This window comes from Astatotilapia calliptera, chromosome 17, assembly GCF_964374335.1.
Source record: "Astatotilapia calliptera chromosome 17, fAstCal68.1, whole genome shotgun sequence".
In the NCBI taxonomy this organism is placed as follows: Eukaryota; Metazoa; Chordata; class Actinopteri; order Cichliformes; family Cichlidae; genus Astatotilapia; species Astatotilapia calliptera.
The window spans coordinates 8,177,090-8,185,998 of NC_137438.1; the positions used below are offsets into that span (position 1 = coordinate 8,177,090).

The 8,909-nt window shown below is 42.8% G+C and overlaps 1 long non-coding RNA gene across 1 annotated transcript; it reads left to right on the forward strand.

The window, feature by feature from the left end:
- The first annotated feature begins 5,546 nt into the window (after window positions 1-5,546).
- On the forward strand, window positions 5,547-6,083 carry LOC145421410 (uncharacterized). The gene is made up of 2 exons (XR_013902758.1): window positions 5,547-5,824; window positions 5,903-6,083. It is a non-coding gene; the product is annotated as an uncharacterized LOC145421410 (long non-coding RNA).
- The last annotated feature ends 2,826 nt before the right edge of the window (window positions 6,084-8,909 follow it).

Consider the following 8,909-nt stretch of genomic DNA (forward strand, 5'->3'; position numbering starts at 1 on the left):
GGATGCAGCTGCATTTAGCCGTCCAGTAATATTCACTGCTAGTAGACTGCACTTTTACTGCGGCTCCGACACCCGGCATTTCCAGTGACATTCACGAGACGCCTACAAATAGCCTCAAGTTAGAGCGAGCAGTTTACTGAAATAGTTAAATGTCATTTTATTTTGAAATATTTTTCCAAAGCAGCTATAAATTCAAACAGAAAGGCGGAACGTCGCTGACGGGCAGCTCCAGCGTGAGAAGTCTCAGCAGCCGGAGGCCTTTTAGCATCAAATGGTTTTTCAGGCTTCTTTGATGTCACCACTGTAAATATGGTGGGTTTTTTATGGCTGCACTGAACAGGTATGAGAAAGCTTTAGGGTACAGAATGTACACATACCTGTTTGCACGCCCACATCTTCAGTGTCTGTTCTCACTGGGAGTTTTTGTGCAGATGGAGCCAAATATTTCACTGACAGTCTGAAAATGCAAATACTTTTTTACACACTGACAATAACAATCCCATTGGCTTCAAGGTTTTTTTTGGGTGGGGGTGTTGTGTAGTTCACTCACAAAGCGTAAATGCGAAAGGATCTGCTTTTGTTGAATTCCACATTTTTACTTTACACATCTGGAAAAAAGGTTTTATATTTAGATTCAGGTGCTCGACTCTGATGGCACAAGCGTCTGTTGTAAAAGTACTTTGTCCACATTCAACTTGCTAATCTGTTCCCTCAGTCCCAATAAAAGCAGGAGTGAAATCCCATATGAAGTCAGAGGTAGACATAATAACAGCGAGCCTGTTTGGATAGTCAGGGTCGCCACTTGATATCAGGCAGTCGGAGTGAACTGAACTGAACTTTTGTTCATTTCTAATTCTGGAGAGAAGAGATACGAGTCTTGCTAGGTAAACATCCTTGACAGCCACCTGCATGTGAAACCAGACCTTTTCTCCTCTCCTCCTCATCTGCTCCCTTAATCTCTGCTGACCTTTGAGTCAACATTGTGGCCACAAGTCAACTAGCCGACCACATAACACACAGTCTTTGTTTCAAATTAGACTTTTTTCAGCGTTAGCTGTGGTTTTTGGCAAGATTGGACCTTTGAAATCATCCACGCAACCTTTTAAAGTTGTTTGTGATCAGCTGTGGGGGCAGGAGGGGGTGGACAATGACCCTTAATGAAAAAGAAAATAACTCCCAGGCCGCTCCGGCAATAAACTAACATCAGGCCCGTCTCAAGGGGGGTTCTTATTTACATACAATATATAAAAAGACATTCATAAAACCATTTTTAGATTCAAAACATGCTCGAGTTTAACCAGGTTTTCTTTTCATGCACTTGTGCTGAAACTTATAAGTGCATTGTCTGAATAATCATTCAGATAACCTTGAAGACACTTTGTTCAGATCTAATTTGTTGATCAGTTCTTTAAAAAGCAAACCAATAAAATTTCTGCGTCTGACCTTCTTCTACCTTTGTGGATTGTTTAACTGTTGAAAGGCGCTGCAGTGGGTTTAAGGGGCACTGCCCTTTTGATCATGTTTTTTTCTGCAAAACAACTCCTGCCTTTGGATATTTCTTTCCCAAAGTACATTTGTAAATCACCTTTGAAACCACAAGATCATTAGCTGGACCATTTCCAGCAATTTGTAAAGAAAATAAGTGTATTGATGACTACTAATATACAGACTGGCTGGTTCCATAAAAGATTCAATTCAATTCAATTTTATTTATATAGCGCCAAATCACAACAAAAGTCGCCTCAAGGCGCTTCATAGATACAGAGAAAAACCCAACAATCATATGACCCCCTATGAGCAAGCACTTTGGCGACAGTGGGAAGGAAAAACTCCCTTTTAACAGGAAGAAACCTCCGGCAGAACCAGGCTCAGGGAGGGGCGGGGCCATCTGCTGTGACCGGTTGGGGTGAGAGAAGGAAGACAGATGCCTCTGTCTTAGTTAGAATTTTTAGTTAGACTTTGTGCAACTTTTAGACAACTAAAATTATTGAGTGATTATGAATTTCCTACTAGTTTGGCCATCCACCACCTGAAATAAAGTCAACTCCATTGAAGTAAACTTTCTTCTGATTGGCTGCCACTTGCAAACAGAAGGGTTCAACTGCAGGTTGGTGAGCGTGCTGTGCCTGAGATGACCATATTAAGCACATCGCCTTGCAGATTTGCTAATGCTCATTATTTGAAATGCTGGCCGTGGCTAATTTATGCATCCTTGTACTTTATGTATAAGATAATAGGTCTACTTTAAGTATCAATTAAGCTATTATTTTGGTTCCCTGTCATTAAAAAGTGCCCTGGCCACATTTTCCCCCTTTTAGCTGAAAACATATGGCTTCTTGTATGAGTTTGGTTCCTCTGTTTTTGTCACTTTAAGATTATATTTGTTTCTCTCCTCTAAACCTGTTAAAGCGCTGAAAATGAACACAAATATGGTGTATGGCCTGGTCTTCTGATTCAACCACTGAGCTGCTCTCCACACAAGGATTACCACTGTGTACATGTCATTAGGCACCCTTTACAAAGTCACATGTATGTCCATGCCTTTTACATCTGACTCCTTATAAACAAGAGTGAGCTAAAGCTTGGGTAATTGCTGGGAACCTCTATGCAGTGACCCTGGGCACACATTCCATACATGGTGCCCTTCAATAGGAGGACTATTAAACACATTTTACCTCTATGTGTGTGTGTGTGTGTTTTTGGAGGTCTTTTGTTCTCCTACAGTCCAGCCCCTGTACTTGGCAGTTCATCTGAGAGACTGAGGGCAGATCTCTTGACGCAGCGCTGACAGATCCGCCTGTTCTGGACCGCGGTTGATGATGAGAGAGAAGACGAGAGGAAAGGAGAGAGAAGATGAAGAGAGAAAGCGAGAGGTGAAAGTGAAGACTGGAGGGAAGGAGAACACAGAGGAAGCGGTGCTTCAGATCCTCCGGGGGCTGGGCCTCACACAACGCAGACCCTCTGCGCTCTCCTCCTTGCCTCTTTGCCTCCTGCACCTCCATAGCTCTGTCACTCAGGACTAGACGATTTCATTTTAATAAGGCTAATCCCTCCTAGAGGTAAGCTGCTCATCACCTCTCTCCCTCCCCGCTCCTCCAGGAGAGAGCGGTCTCCTTTGAGAGTGAGGACAGGATGAGAGTTTGCTCTGCTTGACAGATAGAGAGAAAAAAATGTGAAAGGTGAGACTGAAAAGAGGCCCTGACAGCAGCTGTGCTCGGACTCAGTAAGAAGATTTGGGCCTCACTGGTTTGATAAACTTGCAGGTGGCACACCTTTAATAGTGGTGCATGCTCCGAGCAGCCTTTAACATCACTCTGATATGAAGCAATAACTTTGATCCATGCAGAGGAAGTGGAGTGATACAGTTGGTATTTTAGTGTTATCACCTTCCTCCTGTCAGCAGAGCACTCTCCAGCTGTCAGCAGTAAAACTTAGATCCCCTGCTGCTTGAGGTGATGTCTATAGGGAGGTTATAAGGTCTTTGATGTCTCCTTAATGCTGACCACCTGCCACTATGGCCCCTTGTTGTTGAAATAGTTAGGCATTTTGGGAAAATGCACCTTTTTTTTGCCACAGACATTTTTAAATAAGAAGCTACAGTCAGAAGTCCCTACAAATGTCTAGCCTGGTTTGGTCCAGAGATAATAAATGTGAATCCATCATCTACAGGAAAAGTAATCATTATATATTTATGGCATGGGTTAGAAAAAAATCAGTAGTTCAGCTATAAGGGGCTAACTCTGAGCTTGGTTTATCATTTTGTCCTAAGCTAAGCTAACTAGTTGCATGTTGAGGTTTTGCAGACACGTGACCTCAAATCATGTGACATTAACTTGTCCACCATTTTGGACGTGAGACAATCGTGGCAACAGTCTAGGTCAATGCACAAATACAAGTTCAATTAATTTCTCATCTCACACTTGGCATGAATAGCATTGACATTATTTTACAATTAGCCTAGCTAAAAATCTCCCCAAAACACGTTAGCTTTAGCTCAAGATAGCAAAGTTTCTGCTAGGCTAAGTGCACGTTTGGTTTGCTTTGAGGTCATTAGTAATGACAACATGTCAAAAGAAGACTCAAAGTTTTCAGGCCTTCGTGGTGTTTATTATACATTGACAGACTGACAGTTCATGGAATCATGGAATTGCATCTTAGACAGGGTTATTGCCAAGTCAATGTTAAATGATGGTCTGAAATGACATTTCAGCATGAACAGAAATATTATCAATATTGCCTAACTAAAGTGGCTTTCTTTTAAGTGGTTGAGATGAACGTTTTTGCTGGCAGTCGCAGCAGGTTCAAGAAAAGAGTCAGAATCCCCTTTCAGAGGCTTCCACGGCAGAGCATGAGGAGTTCTTCACAAGAGGACACAAGTAAGGACACATTTAAAGGTCGAAACATTCACCACGACAAAATACAAGCCAAAATTAAACTGCATTTAACAAAATATATTTTAAAAAATGAAGGAATGTGAAAGTAGTTGTTAAAGGATGAGAGGCATTGTAGGTGCCGAAGAGGGCACTAGTCTATCGCAGAACAGTGAGGAGTGGATAACTCAATGACTAATTTTAAAGCATTTGTAAGTGATGTAGTAATCATCCCTGGATCACTTATGGCCCAGATGGTGCTGCAAGGCTTCTCGTCAGGTCCTGTAAAAGGTTCTATGTGACACAGATTATGTTCCGTTTACTCTGGGTTCAGTTCAATACTGACGCTTCAGTTTAAGATTCTGTTGATCACTTTCAGACCTCTTGACGATCAAATGCCTCCCTACATCCAGTAGCTGCAGTACTGAAGTCAGCCAATCAATGATTGTTGGTGATACCTAGGACATGGTTTTGGACAAAAGCAGTGCTTTTTAGTTAATTTTTATTTTTATCCTATTTTACTATTTTAAGCACAATATGTATAAACTCTACTTATATACAACCCATGATAGTATTATTTTCATTATTTTTGCTTAGGCTCTGGTATATAAGTGGATCTTTTTTAGCACTGTCAGAAAGCAAATGTTAGCTGCGTTAGTAGCCATAGTCATGCATAGTTAGCTAAAACACTTTCAGAGTCCACTGTAATACTACAGACAGTGAAAAGGCTTTAGAGCTTGATTTATAGAAATACAGCTGCAACTGTCAGATACACTGCAAAACTTTCTACAATGGTAATGTTTCATGTTAACATGCTAAAATAGTACATCCACTGCTATATTGGGTTAATGTGACCTTTGAATTAAATGCTCCAGTTTCTAGTTTTGTAGCTCATTTAACCTGCTAAGATTAGCCAATCCCAACACAGTGCAGATTTTGGTTATTTCTCAGTATTTTAGTAGCAGACAAAAAGGGGATATCTTCACAAAACATAGTTTCAGTGGACAGACATGCTTATTTTCCCCTCTAGAGTGGTGGACTTAAATGCACTGTACCTTCACCGGCTGAACATTAGCAGGTTAACAGTGTCCTTGTGAATCTTCTGCCACTAGCTTCTCTGTTTAGCTTAAAGTAGAAACAGAACTTAAGACTTATAAGTGTCACGGACCTGGTTCCGGGGACTCGGGGTTCGTGAACAGTGTGGACCTTTATTGTTATTAGTGTATTGGATGTATGTTTGCTGCACTGTGTTCTTGTGTTCAATGCTGGTGTGTGTATGTGTGTGAGGCTGGAGGATGAAGGACAGCCACCTGCAGGCCTGATGGGTGTGGCCCTGCCAGCTGCTGGTCACGCCTAGCTTACCACACACCTGCTTCTGATCAGGATCGTCGGGGGAGCTACTTAACAGAGCGATGGAGCTTCCTCCGGCGCAGGATCGTTGAGTTAGACTCCATGTCAGTGTTTCTAGTGTTGTTAAAGTGTATGCCTGCCGGAGTTGGTGCCATAACGGCTGTGTCTGTGTTTTCCCCCAGGAGGACAGTGGAACACAGGACTGCAAGACACACGGGGTGTGTGAAGGCACAGGGGCAGAGAGCACGGGATACCAGCACTTGGGAGAAGACACGTCACGGGAGTCGAGGGAGCACTTTTGGAGATTTAATGTGTGGTGTACATTTACCTCACTGTAAATAAACCCACTGTTCATTCCATCAAGTCTGCGTTTTGGGTCCTTTCTCCTACATCCCCCACGGTCTGCCCTCCAGACCGTGACAATAAGTTTACTGAAAGGTTTATTGGATGACCTACCATCTAATGATCCCATTGATGAAATTGTATTTAAAATATATCTCACACTTGTTTCCCGGATGCTAATTAGATAAAGCTACGAACAACAATCCTTTTAACAGCTGGAATCGAAAACTGGATTGAATAAATACAATTCTTTTTCTTGAGTGCGTAAAATCTCTCTCTCTCTCTCTCTCTCTCTCTCGCTCTCTCTACATGTTGCTGTAGATAACAGAAGGCGCTGGTAAAATGACTAGGATCCAAAGTGTTGAGAGCTTTGAAATTAGAAAATGAAAAGGAGTCAAGAGGGAGCATTCCACAGCACTGCCCTGGTCACCTGATCTCTTATGAGGTCAAGGGTCAACTAATGAAACCTACCACCAGCTTGGCAGAGGCTTTAAAGAGAAACAGCGGCATGGTTTACAGAAAGAAAGCCCAACAGTTTACCTGGGGATACTTTTAGCAATTGCACAGCTGCTTTGAGATTAAACAGAATTCTGATTTGCTTGTGTCTCAAGTAGGAGAAATTTTGTTTCAGTCAATTAAATGTTTTCTTTATCTCACAGGCAAATGTGGCTTTCTCTCTCAACCGTCCTTTTCTCCAGCTCTCCCTCTTTTAATATCTTTTAACCCTTCTCGTTGTCCTGCATGATCCTCCTCTGCAGCTGGGGTCCGACTCGTATGACCGTGTGTGAAATCTGCAGGATGCCTCCCATGTTGGGAGATTTGTGGATGCAGGCCCTCACATGTCCCTCCCAACACCCCAATCTACCCAACACCCTCCGGAGCAAAAACAGATAGGAGGCCAAACAGAACAATGCCAAAGCAATGGCTTAATTCGCCTGGTCAGATTTACATCCCCTCCTGCACAGCACCTGCGCTCATTGTATCCCAGGACTTGGCTTAAGAACTTTGATGAACTGGTAATAAAAACTGGACTACGGGCAATCCGCTCTGTATAGATCCCCCCCCCCAATACTCCCCCCTTTAGTTAAAGATCGCTTTTTATGTTTGGGAAATCTCTTGTTTGGGACTTAGATGAAGAAGTCAAGTGAGGAAAAGCTGACATCATGAATGCCCTTCATGCCACTTGGTTTATGGCCATGCTGCTGACTATTGTAGCGAATGCTCTAGAGGACAAACGCTGAGCAGTAGAGCTTACCCTGCAAACATCTCTATGTACGTCTGCAGAACCTCAAATGCCGCAAATGTTTACATAGCACATAAGCCTACTCAATTGCACAACATTCTTTGCATCAGCCATTACAATAATAACTAGCCAGCAAGTGTAAAGGCAATCCCCGAGCGAGTGCTGGTTTGCAGAAGGCACATTCCTCTGCTGCTTGCTGGGCTGGCAGAAAAGTGAGAGGCTCTGCAGAGGAAAGGGGGGACTGCGAAAGAGAATTCCCAGAGAGGTTTGAGGAGGACGCGACTTGAGAGCAGAGCCCCCTTTTGTCATGGGACCTTGTTGGTGCCTCAGGGGCCATATGGACGCCTGTCGCTGTGCACCCTCACATCAGCCCATTCTTCACCGTCCTCCACCCCCTTCGCTCCGTGACAGGACCGTCCATGTGAATGAGTCATGGCCAGGGTGAAGTTGACCCCGGTTCACTTCTGCTAAGGAGAATCGTGTCTGTTTTTCATCTTTCTCTCCTCTTTAACAGTCTCCTTCCCCCTCTCCCCCCTGAATTCAACCATTCGTGCTTGTGTTGTTCATTGATTCTCTCAACCCTCGCACTCTCTCTTTCCTTTTGAGGCATCTCGAACACAGTGTGAAAACTTGGCAATAGACAGCTGCCCCTATAGCCCCCTCCTTCTCCGTCCCTCCGGCCTCTTTTCTGGCAGAACACCGGCTGTCAATTTGGGACTATAGGTTTGCGGCGCTGCCCTGACCTGTGGTGGACCCAGCGCTCTGAGGCGTCCTTATTTTATCCCCATGAAGGAGTGAAACTAATGGAGTCCAGAAAGCTGAGAGGTACTCCTTGCAAGATACTGCAAAGGAAACGACATTCTCATAAATGTTGTGAACAATGGGGGAGGATTCGACGTTTAATTTAGCTTTTCTTGTGATTTCCATAGCCCTTGACCATTTTGGAATCAAACACAACTGGCAAAAGTTTCATAACCTAATACAAATTCATTGTAAAATTATTTTAACTGCTTATTTCCAATGCTTTTAACTAGGATTTGCCTTCCATCGTGTGTCTTTTTTTAACATTAAATTTCTTATACGAGATTCCTCAAGCTTTATCACTTTTAGTAAAAGACTATGTAAAAAACTGAGTTAGCATCTGGTTAAAAGTAAAGTAAAGTCAATGCCATCTTCTTCATCACTGCGTTCTGTCTTAATGACGAGCGAGTCCTCTTGTTGCAGTATATTGCGCAGATATTTATGGGGAAAATCCCTTTACTGAGTCTTTGAACTCAGTAAACGCTTTGTTGATCAGTTTTTGGCCTTAGTTGCTATCTTTAAATGACTGAGTTGTGTTATGCTAAATATAACTTTATTCTTTAAGTCATGGTCCACATGTGTTTATTGCACACGGAGAAAAATCTGAATATCAGACTTTTTTTCCAGCATTTCAGAAACACCATGTATCCATATACATGGCACAGAGCACAGAGAACAGTTTGTTTGTCGTTAGTGAAGTCGAATGGGCGGCCCTGTTTGTATGACAGATATTCAAGTATTCCACAGTCCCATTTGACTTTTGAACAGTTTGGTATACAGAGGAGTTCATGGTTGACTTAAAG